This window comes from Drosophila gunungcola, unplaced genomic scaffold (genome assembly GCF_025200985.1).
Source record: "Drosophila gunungcola strain Sukarami unplaced genomic scaffold, Dgunungcola_SK_2 000138F, whole genome shotgun sequence".
NCBI classification, from domain to species: Eukaryota; Metazoa; Arthropoda; class Insecta; order Diptera; family Drosophilidae; genus Drosophila; species Drosophila gunungcola.
The window spans coordinates 70,984-87,671 of NW_026453299.1; the positions used below are offsets into that span (position 1 = coordinate 70,984).

General features: G+C 33.9%; 1 protein-coding gene across 8 annotated transcripts in view; it reads right to left on the minus strand.

Annotated features, from left to right (window-relative positions):
- LOC128265602 (uncharacterized) overlaps nt 1-16,688 on the minus strand; it is an 84,377-nt gene that overhangs the window by 46,287 nt on the left and 21,402 nt on the right. The window contains exon 1 of one of the 8 annotated variants that reach the window (XM_053001747.1): nt 296-420. The exons of the other annotated variants lie outside the window; for them this stretch is intronic. The gene's annotated coding sequence lies outside the window, so the exon portion shown is untranslated. Of the gene's footprint in view, nt 1-295; nt 421-16,688 lie in introns of those variants that run through there. 8 annotated transcript variants of the gene reach the window in all.

A 16,688-nucleotide genomic window follows, 5' to 3' on the forward strand; every position in this document is an offset into this window, starting at 1 on the left:
TTTTTGAAAAACTAGCTTTTTTCGCGGGAAATATCTAAACTTTGCACGGCTGCAACTTCTAAACTAGTAAAGGTACATACAAGAGATATATGACATTAAAAAGGTATTGTAAAATGCTAATCACGAAGATAATTTGTCTAAATAAATAAATTAAAAAATTATTTAATTTTGTTTCTTTTTTGAACATTTTTAACAATTGCACTAGCTCACAAAATGAAAAAAAAATATGTTTGGCTTGGGGGTATTTTGGCTGTAAACTAGTGTTGTTAGAGTCGTTTTTTGTTTATTTTTTTACGTTTATAGTCCTTGTGATTCCTGAACTTGTGGTACATAAAATTCTGCATGAAAGTTAATAAGCAACGAAAACGGCTACTTTTCTCAGTTTGGAGAAATTAACGCTGCTTAGGCAAGAATTTCCTCCTAAAAGTATACAAATGGTAGAAAAAAAGGAAGAAACATTTTCATAAAATAATTGTAAAAAATTAATTATTGTTTTTAATTTAAATTTAAAACTTATCTTAATTTAAGCTAACTTATTTCAAATCAGATACTTGGCAAATAAATGAGCAAGATGTAAGCAATTATTTTAAAAACAACGAAGTTATTAAATTTTAATGTTTTATGGGGCCAGATAACTTTCTCGTTTATTTTTATATCCTTACAAATGGTATTTTAGTTTGAGTCAGAAGGACACATTCCCTACCCTAACAGCATCATTAGGAGAGTCGATCTAGCCATGTCCGATTGTTTGTCCACTCGCTTCTACGCAAACTAGCCCAACAGTTTGTTAGGTGTTGTCATTAAATTCTAAAGGAGTCCTAAAATTAAGTTTGTATTAAAGTACACCAATTTTTCCTATGGGAGATACATAGTATAATCTTTCGATCCGGCTTGTTCCGACTTATATACTACCTGGGATAGAAAGACAAATTTTGGAAAGTTACATGCAGATATCTTTAAAAGTGAGAGACCAGACGGACGGACAGACATACGGACAAACAGACGGACGGACAGATGGACGGACAGGCGGGCGGACAGACGGACGGACAGACGGAGGGACGTGGCTAGATCGACTCTCCTAGTGATGCTGATCACAAACGGAAGGACAGACGGACGGACAGACGAACATGGCTAGATCGACTCTCCTAGTGATGCTGATCATATATACTTTATAGGGTCGGAAACGTCTCCATCACTGCAAACTTTTGACTGAAATTATAATACCCTCTGCAAGGGTATAAACAGTAAAGTTATAATTTTTTTTAAATTTATTTTTTCGATTGTTCCTATGGGAGCTATATGATGTAGTCGTCCGATCCGGCTCGTTCCGACTTATATACTACCTGCAATAGAAAGACAACATTTGGAAAAGTTTCATGCAGATAGCTTTAAAACTGAGAGACTAGACTAGACTAGACGGACGGACATGGCTAGACCGACTCCTCCTAGTGATGCTGATCAAGAATATATATACTTTATAGGGTCGGAGATGTCTCCTTCACTGCGTTGTAAACTTCTGACTGAAATTATAATAACCTCTGCAATGCGTCGCATTGTCGGTAGTTTGGTATTCTATCTCCAGAAAGCGCTTTGAGAAGTTTTTTTTTACAACGAGCAAGGAACGTGCAGTTACTGTTGTGTTGTCATTAAAAGTTTATTAATCGAATACGACGCAAAAGAATGGCGACTGTTTGTCGATAAAAGCAAGGATGTCATGAAACATGTTCTTCTGCACAATAACAGTCAAAAAACGTTAGTGCCAATAGCCCATGCAGTTCACACCAAGGAAACGTGTGTCACAACAATGGCTTTCTTGCTACAAAAATTAATTACAACAATCCAGTTCGAAAGTCTACGGTGATATCAAGGTTTTGCGGTCATAGTTTATTGCGCTTATCCGAAGGCATTTTGCCTCCCCCAAGTGCATTCCGTTGTTGGATTGCCGAAAATAAATTTATTTTTTACAGAAAATTTTCTATGTACTTAATGGGATTTAGTGGGACGAAAAAATTTCATTTGGATGCAAATTTAATTTTAATTAAACAATTTTTTTTAAACTCTTTCTCAAATGTATTTGTGTTTTATTGAATTGGTATGATTGTTTGCTCAGCCATAAGCATTGTTTGGGATCAGTGCTTTAATTCCATGTTTCCTTTGGCTCTAACGCGATTTCAGCATTATAAAAGAAAAAGTAGTCTACAAGACAGATTTATGTCATTGGTAAAAACAATGTGAACAGTTGGTCCCAAAGGAGAAAATTCTTAAGCCTCTTCACTTAATTAGGGTTAATGCATAACTTTTTAAAAGCATCTATTGTTAAGGATATGAGTCCTGATAAACGAAAACTTTTTAAGGATTCTGATTTTGGCAGATACCTTGACAAAGGACCAAGCTCAGGCGTTTCAAAACGTAGTTGATGGCTTTCAACGAAAAAAGTAAAAAATATGCAACTATTTAACCAAATGTAAGGATTGCATACCAAGACTTTAGGAAAATTAATTGGTTCAGGAGTAAGGGCGTTGAAAATGACATACTAATATGTTTTTAAGTTGAGTTCTTAAGCTTAGGTTGGTAAAATATTACACATTTTCAACACAGTTTAAATTTAATTCAAAATACGCGTTATTAACGTTATTAAAAAAATAAATTTATTTTTTATTTTTAAAAAAATACAAAATTTTCCGTGTCTGTTTGTCAGTTTCAACAATTTTAAGGACTTTTTTTTAGAATTCTGGAATATATTTTCATGTGTTGGGCAAGTCGTTAAAAAAAAAGTTTGCTCTACGACTTTTTGAAAAACTAGCTTTTTAAGCGGGAAATCGCTTTGCACGGATATAACTTCTAAAGTACTAAAGCTACTCACGATACCTTAACATAATTGGTCCAAATGAAACAGCAAAAATTTAAGCTTTTTTTATTTTTCTGCAATTGTTTAAAATTTGTTAGAGCCGATAGTTTTACGTTTATGCCCCTTGAGCTTCTTCCACTTTTGGTATATTACAAATTAATGTTTTCGAAAGTTATAAAACATAAAAAACGGCAACTTTTCTTAGTTCAGAGCAGTAACCGCTGTTGAGGTAAATGTTATAAAAAAATATTTTCAGGTTAAACGAAGAAACATTTTCACTAAATATTTGTAAAATATTAATTATTATTTAAAAATTAAATTTAAAACAAACTTATATAAAAAATATGAACTTATATGAAATCAGATACTTTAAAATACCAAAAATTGACAACTTTCTTTCTTGTCCTTAAAAATAGTATTATTATTATGATTTCAGTCAGAAGGAACACGTTCCCGAACCTGTCACCATCACTAGGAGAGTCGATCTAGCCATGTCCGATTGTTTGTCCACTTGTTTCAACGTAAACTAGCCCATCAGTTTTAAATCTATTAGTAGAAGTTAAAGCGAGCCGGATCAAACAACTATATCATACAGCTCCCATTTGAGCAATCGGGAAAACATACGAAAAAATTAAATTTGGCTGTTTTAAATTGATATTAATATACTTCGATACAAAGTAATGGTTCATTGTTTCAGAATTACGGTTCTTATTTTATTTAAATCAGACCACGATATCAAATAGCTGATTAAAAAAAAGCATAAAAATCAACATATTGTTGTTTTAAAAAATGATTAATTTTTGGAATAGTTTCCAGGGTATAAAGGCTGGGACTTGCCGAAGTTCGCTTCATTTCTTGTTAGTAAAGCTTTAAATTCTTGTCGAACGCAGTTTGTTAAAACAAAATTAGACTGAAGTATAGGTAAACGTTTTTTTTTTGTATTTTATATGTTGAAAGTGCGCCATAAAATATTGGTGTACTTTTTTTTTACCTCGTAAAGAGGTGTTTTTGTTTGATATCAGAAGTTTTGATTTGAAACTATTTCAAACCAAAACTTCTGATATCAAACAAAAACACCTCTTTACGAGGTAAAAAAAGTACACCAATATTTTATGTCGCACTATGAAACTATTTCAAACAAAACTTCTGATATCAAACAAAAACACCTCTTTACGAGGTAAAAAAAGTACACCAATATTTTATGTCGCACTTTCAACATATAAAATAAAAAAAAAAACGTTTACCTATACTTCAGTCTAATTTTGTTTTAACAAACTATTTCAAACCAAAACTTCTGATATCAAACAAAAACACCTCTTTACGAGGTAAAAAAAGTACACCAATATTTTATGTCGCACTTTCAACATATAAAATACGATCGCACCTTCAACATATAAAATATCTGATGTCAAGTTTTTTGACGAAAAATAAAAAAGAATTCGACTAAATAAAAAAATTTTTAAATGTCCTCATTCGTCACGCTGATATAAAAAATGCCTGTGTTGGCGAAAACCTGGATGAATGGTCCGAATGGAAACATTTAAAATTTAGTCGGAAGCTTATTCATTTTCGTCAAAAAATTTTATATCAGATATTTTATATGTTGAAAGTGCGACATAAAATAACTGATTGTAAAACATAAAAGCAAAAATATCAAAATATTGTTGTATTACAAAATTTTAATTTTTGGAATATTTGCAAGGATATATAGGCTGGGACTTGCCGAAGTTTGCTTACTTTCTTGTTAGTTAAGCTTTAAAGTCTTATCGAACGTAGTTTGTTAAAACAAAATTAGTACTAAAGTAAAAGTTATTTTTGTGAAAACCATGGTCACAATATTGGGGTACTTTGACTATATTGCAAACAAAAACTTCTGATATCAAAAAAAAAACTCTAAACGAGGTGACATATAACATATAATATACATTTCAAATTTTGTGACGAAAAATGAATAAGCATTCGACTAAATAAATACTCGTTTTAAATGTTAGAGTATTACAAAAACTTGATGTTGTTGTTTGCTAAAATAAAATACATCAATTTATAACAGGAAAAGAAGCAATTTTTGGCGTGCCGACGTTTGTTTACCATTGCAGCTATTGCAAAAATTTTGCGCTGATTTTACAGGCCGGACAAGTTATGACCTTTCAAGGGACCCAACGTGCAGTTATGCTGTGACGCCTGTATTGAGGTTGTGAACGATATGAAAACTTTCTTGCTATAAACTACAGGGTTTATCAGCTGTTTTGACGTTGCTTGAGAGAGTTTGCGGAGTCCCTGAGCTCAAAAAGGCCGCTGGTAGTGGTAGGTAGCCAAAGGCCCCGCAGCCCATATCAGGCGCACAGCAGAACGCGGCAACCCCGCCAAGGCAGCTATGATCGACAGCTGAAAAGTTTTTCCACAACTTCTAGACGGGGCGGTGTAGTACTAATTGTCGTGGACTCCAATCTAACGTCAGAAGAAATATATTTCGAATAATATAATAATATTGAATTTATTTGCAAATAGTTATCGCTCCCTGGAGGATTATTTTAATCAGCTTTCTAGGAGCTGGTTGTTGTAGGAGATTTTAGCTTACCTGGAGTTACGTGATACACAGAAGAAAAATTGATTGTCTTAGTACCTATATCACAACATGTCTTTATTGATGAGTTGCTTGAACATGTTTAAAATTCACTTAATCGCCTAATAGATCTTTGTAACAAATCCTGATGGCGTATTTCTATGAAGATTCATCTCATCCTACTTTCGAAGTGACATTCGGCTCGGTTAGGCATTTTGATTCTGGCTATCCGTCTATCACCACCAAACCACCTTGGTTTAGCAAAAAGCTTACACACCTAAGAAATATAAAGTCCAGACTTTATAATAATTATAAACAAACCGAATCTTAATCTGTTTTTTCCAGATTTACCGTTCCTAATGCTCAGTGACATACAAATTTTTCAAAACCGTTGTAGGGTGCATTTCTCGTAGGAACCTAGGCAGTTTTATAATTTTGTTGACAGTAAGCGTAAATCTAATACTTTTCCTTCCTTGCTATCAGGCAATAAGCGATTAGTTGCCTAGTTTTTTCAAAGGTCTTTTTCGACCTCAGCTCATTCTTCCGCCGTTTTCAAGTCGAACCTTATTTTCTGAGCCATCTTAAACGAAAGTTCTCTGCTATTAGATCTTCAACGTGTAAAGCCTGTTTGTTCGCCAGGCCCGATGGAATTCCGGCTGCGTGCTTAGATATTGCGCTATGTGCAAACCCTTTCTTAAACAGTTAAACATATCTCTTGAAACCTTCCTATTCGGAAAAAGTCATTAGTGCCTACTTCTTCTTCACAAGAAAGGCAGTAAACTGGATGCCAAGAATTATTGAGCTGTAAGGTCAAGTAAAAAGTAATTCATTATGTACATGAAATTCAATTTTTTTATGGTTAGAACTAACCGATTTATTTCAAATAAGCACAATTTTTTTCTACAATCGATTGGTTTTTTAATGATACGTTTCGTTTCAAGTTTTTCATGATACACCTCTCAGCTAATTTAACACTATCAAAATTGACAGGAAAAAGTGGTAGGCTCTTCTGTGGGCTCATCCTTTTTCGACCACTACCGTTTCGCTTCAGGTTGTCTTAAGTGACCCACTTTTCATCACCGGCCACAATCCGCTTAAAAAACAGGTCGGTTTTTTTTATAGCTCATGCGGCACCCATACATCGAGCTTTTTTGTGTACCCAGCCTTTGTTAAATGGTTCCAAACTGTTTTTGAGCAAATTTTAGCTCCTGGGCAATTGATTTACTGCTTGAATGATGGTCAGTCCCAACGATTTCCATTATTTTTTCGGCATTTTTAACGAATGGGCTTCCGCAGCGTGCCTCACCATTTACATCAAAATTCCCAGAACGAAACCAGAATTGTGCATGGTAGGGCCATATACTACATTTACATTTTCAGTTGCCTGGCTTGCGTTTTCGCCTTCGTCAAAGAATTATTTTAAAATACAGCGAATTTTTTCTTTGCCGGTCTCCATATTTATCGAGCTCTCAAAGCTCGATCACAAAACTTTTCTAAGAAGCTTTTATAGTACGAAAGCTCAATATTCTAACGCCATTTAGTAAAATTAAATCGGACTTACACAACGCGAGATACAGATCACTAATCTTCTATTGTTCAAATAATGTATTACCTTTTAATAGAGCTTACATATCGAAGTTGTCGGCTATTCCAAAGCTTTTTGAAAATATGAAAAATATTGTGACTCCACATTTGCAGCACCTTTGCAAATCAGTTATTTCTCTTTCTTTTGAAAATAATTGTTAGATATGGGTAATAGCAGTAGATTAAATCAACACAATAATAATCATGCGTTACTGCGCAGAGATCTGGTTTTAGAATTTTCCACATAAGTGTCCAAAGCCCCACAAGAAAAAATTATGATTTAGACACCTTTTTATCATTTGAAATATAGATGTTGCATGTATATCAGAAACCTGGTTCGTCCCAAATGTATGTGTCATTGTTAAATGTGATTGTCATAACTGTCGGATTAATTATAAAAAAGTTCTGACTCTTCTATCTCTTCTATCGATAGCAAATACAGATAAAATTGTCGAAGGCGACATTAATAGTGATATTAGCAGGTAGTCCCACCTAAAAAAAAACATGAAATCGCTGGGAGTAAAAGCGGTTAGCGCTCTTTACGCATTTTACCAACACATGCAGCTCGTTATTAGATGTGTTTTTTTTGTCACTGACCAAATAGCTTTATATTATCAACTTATTGTACCGTGCATTTCTAAACATGACCTTATGTTTCTGACACAGATTCGACTTAGCGTCGTTTGTGCTCGGTTGTGTTTATCTTGTGCTCTTATTTTGTCAAGTTTGGTGTATTTGGAACTAAGCTTATCATATAACTCTGTACTCCCCTTTAGAGTTTTAATAATTTTATTTTAAATTGTCTAATCCCTGTGCATTGTTATTGTAATTTTATTCTACTGTGCATGCTTTGCCAGTGCTCCTAGTATTTGTTTTTGTAACATACCAGTCGGAAATAACACGCTTCCAGGATGGTTTCTTTTACGCTATCTTTGCATGCGAAAAACGCATTCCAGATCCCTGAAAGCTCCCTTTCCATTGTTCGAGACGGGACAAGAAGCACGCCTTCTTTTAGAACCGATCTAAGAACGTATCTTAATACGTTCCATTGGAAGGTAGTTTCAACTTCGGAAACGCTCGACTTTCCCATCCATTTGTACTTTACGAAGGAAGCATTCTACAGCGCACTGTAAGGATGCCCTCAGAAACGTTCCTCGGGAACCTTACCAAGCAAGCATTGCGTAACACATTTAAAGAATGAATATTCATCCATTCCACAAGATCACATTTAGAATGATTCCAAAACATGCGTTCTAATAGTCTTACCCAAGAATGCAAATATTATTGTTCCCAAAAAAGCTTTTGGGAACCGTTTTATTTTTAAATTTCCATTTTTATTTATTTAATTTTTTTATATAAACATTTGCTTTTAAATTTTTTGTTTTGCTCCGGGTCGTTTACTTCCTCTCTCTCTTCTTCCATACCTTTAACCTTATAAATTTTATTCTTAGCCCTAGTGAAGACCAGTCGAAGCTCTTTGATGTGGTCGGTGAAGCGGTAGCCGTCCCTCCTTTGTGACTCTGAAATATAATTATTACAAGATTATAATGCTTATCATTTAACACACTATGTATAAATAAATGACATTTCTGTTTTTACTCAAAAAGTGTAAAGCACTAAAAAATTAAAAAATGGACAATTGATTGAGCAAAAATTAAACGATATCACAAAGAAGGAAATATGATTGTAAGTTTGTAAAACCCTTACCGAAATGAATTTACATTTAAATGAATGTAGGACCTTCATTGTCCCTAGTACCTCCGTAGCTTAGCTCCATTATTAACTGGGACTTAAGCATTACTAATATTCCTTGGCAAGTTTTCCTGCAAAAGAGTTTTTAACATTGAAATCTGAAAAATAAAGATGTAGATATACATAAGTCCACCCTAGGTAGGAAAAGGAAAAGAGAAAAAAGGGAGCACTCAAATAAACGAAACGAGTTCACAAAACACAACATTTAAATTTATGAAATATATACAAATTACGCTCTGTTTTGAAATAGTTTTCTCTAATTAAACGAAACTAATATTTAAAATCGCATTAATTATATTAACACAATTTATGAATATGTATTTATTATAAAATAAAACTCAAATCTCATTGCAGTGTACGCTCAAAAAAAAATAATTCTAGTTCTCAGCCACACACGGTTTAAGGAACAAAGTTAATATCAACACTATACTTACTTGAAAATTTCAACTGCATCGATTTATCAAAAACACAGCACACGAGATTGTCTCCAAGAAAATCAAATGAACCGAAAAAGACCGCGCGCTTTCTTTCATTTTCCCTTTTTCTTTTTGTCGTTTGCTTTTAAGAGTACCGTTTTGTTGGGTTACTCCTTGTGATTACAGTGGAGGAGGAAAAAATTCTTTTAATCGTGTATAAATTATTACCTAAAATTATATTGTATAAAAACCGCTTCAAAAGAATAATTTTCTTATATAATATAAAATATACATTAAATATTTGTACTTTTGTATTTTATTATAAAATTTCATCCTAACGCTACAAGTTTAGAACTTATAAGTTTATGCGCTAGTCACTAAGAGTTGCAAATATTTAATTTTACATTATACATAAACTAATTTTTATAAAAACTAACCAAAGTCGCCGTCTATTTTTTTTAATTTACGTCATAGTATTTTTAAGGTGTGTTAACAATTTTATCTTGAATTGCGTGGCACTGTTGGGTAGCTGATTCCATGATCGAATAGCATTAATTAAAAATTGTCTTTCGTATGTCAGTGATCTAGGTGTTATGCAAGTTAGATTGTTTGCTCTTCTAGAGGATGTAAACTGCAGTTTTTCGAAAAGATACGAAGGTTAATTTTTTGCAGAAAAATTAAGACTCGCATTTTTATCCATTCATTTAAAAAAAAATGACTTGAACACCGCGTAAGCTTGAGGTATCCTGTACCTCCTCCACTTATTGTACGCCCCGTCACGCTGTAATATTGCGATTTTAATGTTTCTTTGAATCCATGGTTTTTCAGAAAAACGAATGACTTTGCTACGGACAGGCACTAGACAGTTTTATAAACAACAAATATGGTTTTGTAAAAGGTTAACTTGTTCGTCTACTTCGGAAAGGGAATATATGTTATTCCAATTGCACGAATTAAAGGTGGAGTCCAAAAGGTTATAGTTGATATCTCTAAAGTCCCTAAAAACTATCGGATGGTAAGGGTATTGTAGGTCAAGTGCATAAGTCAAGAATATGAGGTCATGTTTTGAAAAGGATGGGACAATAAGTTGGTCATATGTAGCTACTCTGTCTGTATCAGACACAAAAAATAAATCTTAAAGCGAGTTGCGGGTTTTGGTAAGATGCGTAGGGGACACGAAGTTAAGCAACTTCATCCCCAGCGATTTCATGTCCTCTGCAAGGTGGGATTCCCTTAAAATATCGCTATTAAAATCGCCTGTTATAATGACGTCTAAATAATTTAATGACACGTCAGGAAGGATATTTAAAAATTGTTCATAGTCAATCCGGCAGTTAGGTCGGTATATACACCCAATTAGTAGCTAATCAGCATATCTTTGGCATCTAATTTCTATAAATAAGTATTCAATTGCACTACTGGTTGAGTGTTTACATACAAACGTGGAACTAAACTTTTTACTTACATATAATGCAACCCCACCCCCATGACTATCACGATCAGAGCGATGTAATTATAGCCATCACATTCAACTAAAACATCACATTAAATTAGAAACAAACCAAGTTTCATAAACACATATAACATCACGCTTGAATTGATTAAGAGGTATCTGAATTCTTTAATTTTTCGTGTGAGACTTTGGGCATTTATATGACACACATTAAGACCAGCTCTCTTCTTTCCGAAAACCCTTAACATCGCATGGCTATTCGATCGATTTGGATTTATTTTATGTTATTGTTGTTGCTGCGCTCGCAGATGTAGCGCTTGCTCTTACAAGAGAGGAAAATATACGTTTTTTTTGGCTCCATCTAGGGATCGAATTTGAGGTACTATTAGCGCCATCTAGAGCTTGGCAGTGGACGTTTCTGACCGGGGTGAAAAGAGCAACAGTGGCATGTGCCAACTTTCCCTATAATTCACCTTAGACCGCTTTATAGGTTAGCGCTAACTTTCCGGCGTGGGTAGCACTTTTCCATTTTGGCAGCAGAAGAGTTTAGTTATCTAAGGTGCAATTTGTTTGAAGTGAAAAGTAACCGCGAGTGCAGAACTTCAACCGCCAAGGGAGAAAATATGGATTCCCAATTTTTTGTGCAGAGGTTTGGGGGTGAGTCTTAAAAGAGAAAAAGTAGGAAAAATCCCAACAGTTCCTTAGTGGTTTTTTTAAGGCCCAAGAGGCGGATGCAAGGCAAAAGAAATCGTCAGTCGGCGCAAGCGCAACCAGTTCATCAGCTCGAACCTGCGCGCAACACGATCGAGCAGCAGCTTCAGTTTCGTTTCCCCTCTAATTCGCTAATGACGTCAGCGCGCGAAATGCTCTGAGCAAAGCTAGATGACCCGGATTTTGGCATTTCGTTTTGGCCAAATAAGTATAATACTCGGAAGGATTGGCCGCGAAAACACTCCCAAGAGGCCAAAGTGATGACCTAACAAGGCGAAGTGAAATTAAGAAAATACAAGTGATGATTTTGTTTATAGGTTAAATTATAAGTTGATTAAGGTTTTTTGTTAATTGTTTCAAATGGCAACGGCGGGGCGAAAATTGGTCTAGAAAAGCCCAAAATAATAACAAAAAGTGCAGTGTGGTGTGACGATGTGTAGCAGCACAGTTGAATTTGGTTTCCTTTTAACTAGTGCATAATTCTTAACCCCACTCTAGCTCATCGCATCCCGAAGAAAGCGCTTTCGATGGATTGCACAAATTATTGGTGAGTGAGAAAAATCCAATTTAAATTCTATGCCAAACATGAAAAAAAGTATAATCAGGTTCAAAAAGAAAAGTAAAATAAAAATTAAAATGATTTAACCTCAAACGACAATAGAAGAGGAACAAAATAAATGAGTGAAATCCAAAGCGCACTAGTGTAGAGAAAAAGACTCAATTCTGTTCCGACTCAATCGCACGAAGTACTTGTTCTAAAATTGCACTGTTTATTCCTTTAAAATAATTCTTTTTAGATGCTAATTAAATTCCCTTCCCCATTTGCCTAAATTTTGATTTTGTTGAGAAAAAGAAAGAAAATTATGAATAGTTATTTACGCACCTCATGCATTTAATATTTATAAACTCTAATATATATAACCCCAACTCGAATTTACTTATTTTTATGTCGTATATATACATGTCTATAATTAAACCTTTTATTATGTCTAGTGTTAAGAATGATTTTAGCTTTTAATAAACTTTTATAATGTTCTAAAAAACATGGGATTGGCCGCAGCTAGCGATATGCAAATGTAGGGAAGCACTTGATATAAGGGGTCGCTCAGGCTATTGAGCAGGTGGATAGAGCGACCAATGGAAGGGTGGATAATATATTTTGGAATTTTCTTTTACTGTAGAGATTTCGGCACCTGTGTACCAAAAAGACAAGTCTGGCTGAGATTAATAGTATGAACTGTTACGTTCTCTACTGTTGAGTATTTAAAGGGGTTTGGGAGTTTCCCGAAGTGTCATTGGCTACTCTTACATTATTTGTATTGTTGTTATTGTAGCCTCTGCTCGAGTTGCTACGGTTCTTGTATTTCCTCTTAGGTGCCGCGACCATTTTTATGGTTGGTATTGTTGTAGCAACTATAATTATTACCACGCCCACGAAAATTACCTCTATAACTTCCGGGTCCGCGGTTTCTGCCGCGCTGTGTATAGTTGTTGTAGTAAAGGACCGGGTTTGGTTGTCCAGTTGTGTATTAATTTTGAAACGGCGTCATTCACTGTGTTGAAATTGCCGGCTTGCATGATAAGTTTTACCTTATCAATCGTGCAGTTTTAGTCAATGCTTTTACTGCGTGCTGTGTGGAATAACTTCTTGCTAGCTCTAGTGTTAAGCCGTCTGTTATGTACGCACTTTCTAAAGCCTTCGTCATCTGTGTATTGATTGGTGTGTTATTGCGTTGCTGTAGTTTCATTAGCTTTGCTGGCAATAATTCTACAGTCTCGCCTTTGACGTTACTTTTATACCCTTGCAGAGGGTATTATAATTTTAGTCAGAAGTTTGCAACACAGTGAAGGAGACGTTTCCGACCCTATAAAGTATATATATTCTTGATCAGCATCACTAGGAGAGTAGATCTAGCCATGTCCGTCTGTCCGTCCGTTGTTTCATTTCCAATCAGATTTCTGGCTACACCCTTTAGCTTTGTCTTTATTATAGAGACAGCTAGGCTTTCGTGTTCGCCTTTTATTAACTGGTTAACTGGTTAAATTTTCTGTTTTACCATCGAAAACTGGTATAAGCTTTGATGCAGTGTTAATAAAGTCAATATTTGTTTGTGCCATTTCGAAGTTCTTGTTCTCAATTATGTTTTTCTTTCCTTTAGGCGAAATTTACTTTCCAGGAACACCAGGAAACCCATGATAAGCCAGGTTTCCAGGTTTTGAGTCCTCGACGTCCGAAACAGCGACCAACATGCATTTATATATGGACAAGTAAAAAGTATTCCTTTATTTGTACATGAACTTCAAAGCTTTTTCTTATGGTTAGAAATAATCGAATTTTTCGATTTTTTCAACCCATACATTGAGCTTTTTTGTGAATCTAGCCTTTGTTAAATGGTTCCAAACTGGTTTTTGAGCAATGTTTAGCTCCTGGGCAATTGATTTACTGCTTGAATGACGGTCAGACTCATCAATTTCCATTTTACAGTTATAGTAATAGGGCCATATACTCCATTTACATTTCAGCTGCCTGGCTTGCGGGTTCGGCTTGTCAAAGAAAAATTCTAAAATATAGCGAAGTTTTTCCTTTCCGATCTCCATACTTATCGAGCTCTCAAAGCGTTTGTGTTATCGATCACAAGAAGTTTTTATAGTATCAAAGCTCAACTGTCTAACTACACATACTAAAATTAAATCGGACTAATACAACGCGAGATACAGATTTCTTAAGTCATCAGTTGTTCTAATAATGGATTACTTTTTATATGACCTTATATAGGTCCCATATTTGTATACCCTTGCAGAGGTTATTATAATTTCGACCAGAAGTTTGCAATGCAATGAGGAACACATTTTCGACCCTATAAAATACATATTTTCTTGACCCGTCTGTCTGTTCGCCCGTCCCTCTGTCCGTCCGTTTCTACGCAAAATAGTCCCTCAGTTTTAAAGCCGTCTGTATGAAACTTTCCCAAAGTTGTCTTCCTGTTGCAGGAAGTACATCATATAGCTCCCATAGGATAATTCGAGAAAAGAGAGAAAAAATATGATAATTTTGCTGTTTTTAGTTTTAGTTTTTACTTCTTTCATATATAATAATCGTTTATTATTTCAGAATAACGGCTTAAATTTAATTTAAAGCTCCAATTAGAACAATCGGAACTCTCATTTTAATTTTAGTTTGTTTAAAAGTTTTTTTTAACGCAACAAGTACATAACTTAGCTTTTTAAAAACGATAGGCTTAGATTACTTAATAAGTATTTTAATTCTCCTATAGTATAGTTAAAGCTAGGGTCGCTATGTTTTATTTTATGTAAAATTTAATTCTTGTAATTAATTTTGTCTTTAGCTGCGTCAAACTTAAACTTTTATCCTTTTTTTATATTTTGATTGTTTCCATGAAATATAATTTAGGTTATTATATGGTCTTCAGATTTTAATCAAATTTAAATTATTATTTGAAAATAATAAACCATTACTATATATCGAAGAACTAAAAAAAAATTCAAAAACAGCTAAGTAATAATATTTCATATCTTTTTCCGATTGTTCCTATGGGATATTATATATTCGTCCGACGGACAGATGGACGGCCAGACTAAACGCTGTTGAGTTTGTAGCTGCATCAAATGGTAGGTGCAAGAAGATATTTTTAGTTTGCCTAGTAAGTGCGAATAGGCATTAAATTAATTAGAAAAAAATGTGAATGTGACGACCGAAAAAATGTGCTTATACAAGTTCATTTAAAATAAAGTTATTTTAATATTTAAAAGATATGAACAATGATCTAAAAAGAAACAGTTTCCTGAAATATAAACATCATACATACAAACAAAAAAAAAAAATTAATCTGCGGAAAAAAGTTTTAACAATGGGCTAAATAAACTTCTGCAAATGGTTTCGCTAAATAAACTTCTCCAAATGGTTTCGTTCAATAGGAAGGGGAGGCCTGTCTAATCTTGGTACGGTTACCAAATGAAATGCCAATAGTCTCTCTGGCAAAAGTCTTAAGGTAGAGCACTATATTTCCCCTGTAATTTACATCTATGGAATTTTAGGTATAAGCTTTTTACAGCCAACCATCCATCATATTCTATTTTCAGTACAAATTTAAGGTCGAAATTACAGGCCGCTGCAACTATATATTAAGCACAGACTTGGGTGACTTATTGCTGGCTTTTATATACTGCCCTTCGATCTAGCCATGTCCGTCTGTCCGTCCGCTTCTACGCAAACTAGTCTATCAATTTTAAATCTATTTGCATGAAACGTTGTCTTCCTATTGCAGGTAGTATATGAGTCGGTACGAGCCGGATCGGACGACTATAGCATATAGCTCCCATTGGAACAATCGGGAAAAAAAATGATAAAAAATTATAACTTTGCTGTTTTTAATTTTTTTTTTAGTTCTTCGACATATAGTAATGGTTAAATATTTCAGAATTACGGTTTAAATTTCATCAAAATCGGACGATTATAGCATATAGCTCCCAAAGGAATATTCGGAAAAATAATAAAAAAAAATGTTACTTTCTGTTTTTTAATTTTTTTTTTTAGTTTTTCGACATATAGTAATGGTTAAATAATTCAGAATTACGGTTTAAATTACATGCAAATCGGACGACTATATCATATAGCTCCCATGGGAACAAAAAAAATATTTACAAAAAAATTTAAAAAAAATTTAACTTTTCTATTTTTAATTTTTTTTTAGAAATTCTTTTTGATTAATTAACAATTTGGCAGTTCAAAATTACGCGTTTATTTTTATTAAAATCGGAAAACGATATCATATAGCTGCCATGGGAACTGTCAAATAATTGAGCAACAAAACATCATAGCTTCAATGTTTTTAAACATATACGCAAGTCAATCATAATATTAATGTTTTCAAGAATATATTATTTTTGCAATAGCTGCAAGTGTATATAAACTTCGGCTTGCCGAAGCATGCTTCCCTTCTTGTTTTATGATAATTTGCGGCGACTCCAACAATATTATTTTTTTTAATTTATTTACATATTTTTATACAACTTATAAAAAATGTAAGAAAAAATATTTAAAAAAAAATGATGAAAAAAAAGCCGGCGACTGTAAATCTTTCAAGGCGCCTGGAAAAAAAGTTGGTTTGCGGAGAACATAATAACTCGTGACCGGATTATCAAAAAAAAAATTTGTATCCGTTTTTTTTTTTTACCTTTTAGAGTGATCAACGCGATTTTAGCTAAAAAAAAAAAGCGGTAAACTTTTTATTAAAAAATATTTTTAAAAAATCGGGATTACCAGCTGATTTTATTGAAGAAGTTATGTTCAAGTTTTCGTGAATAATCTGGTAGCACGACCGGTCGTTTGAAACGTTGTAA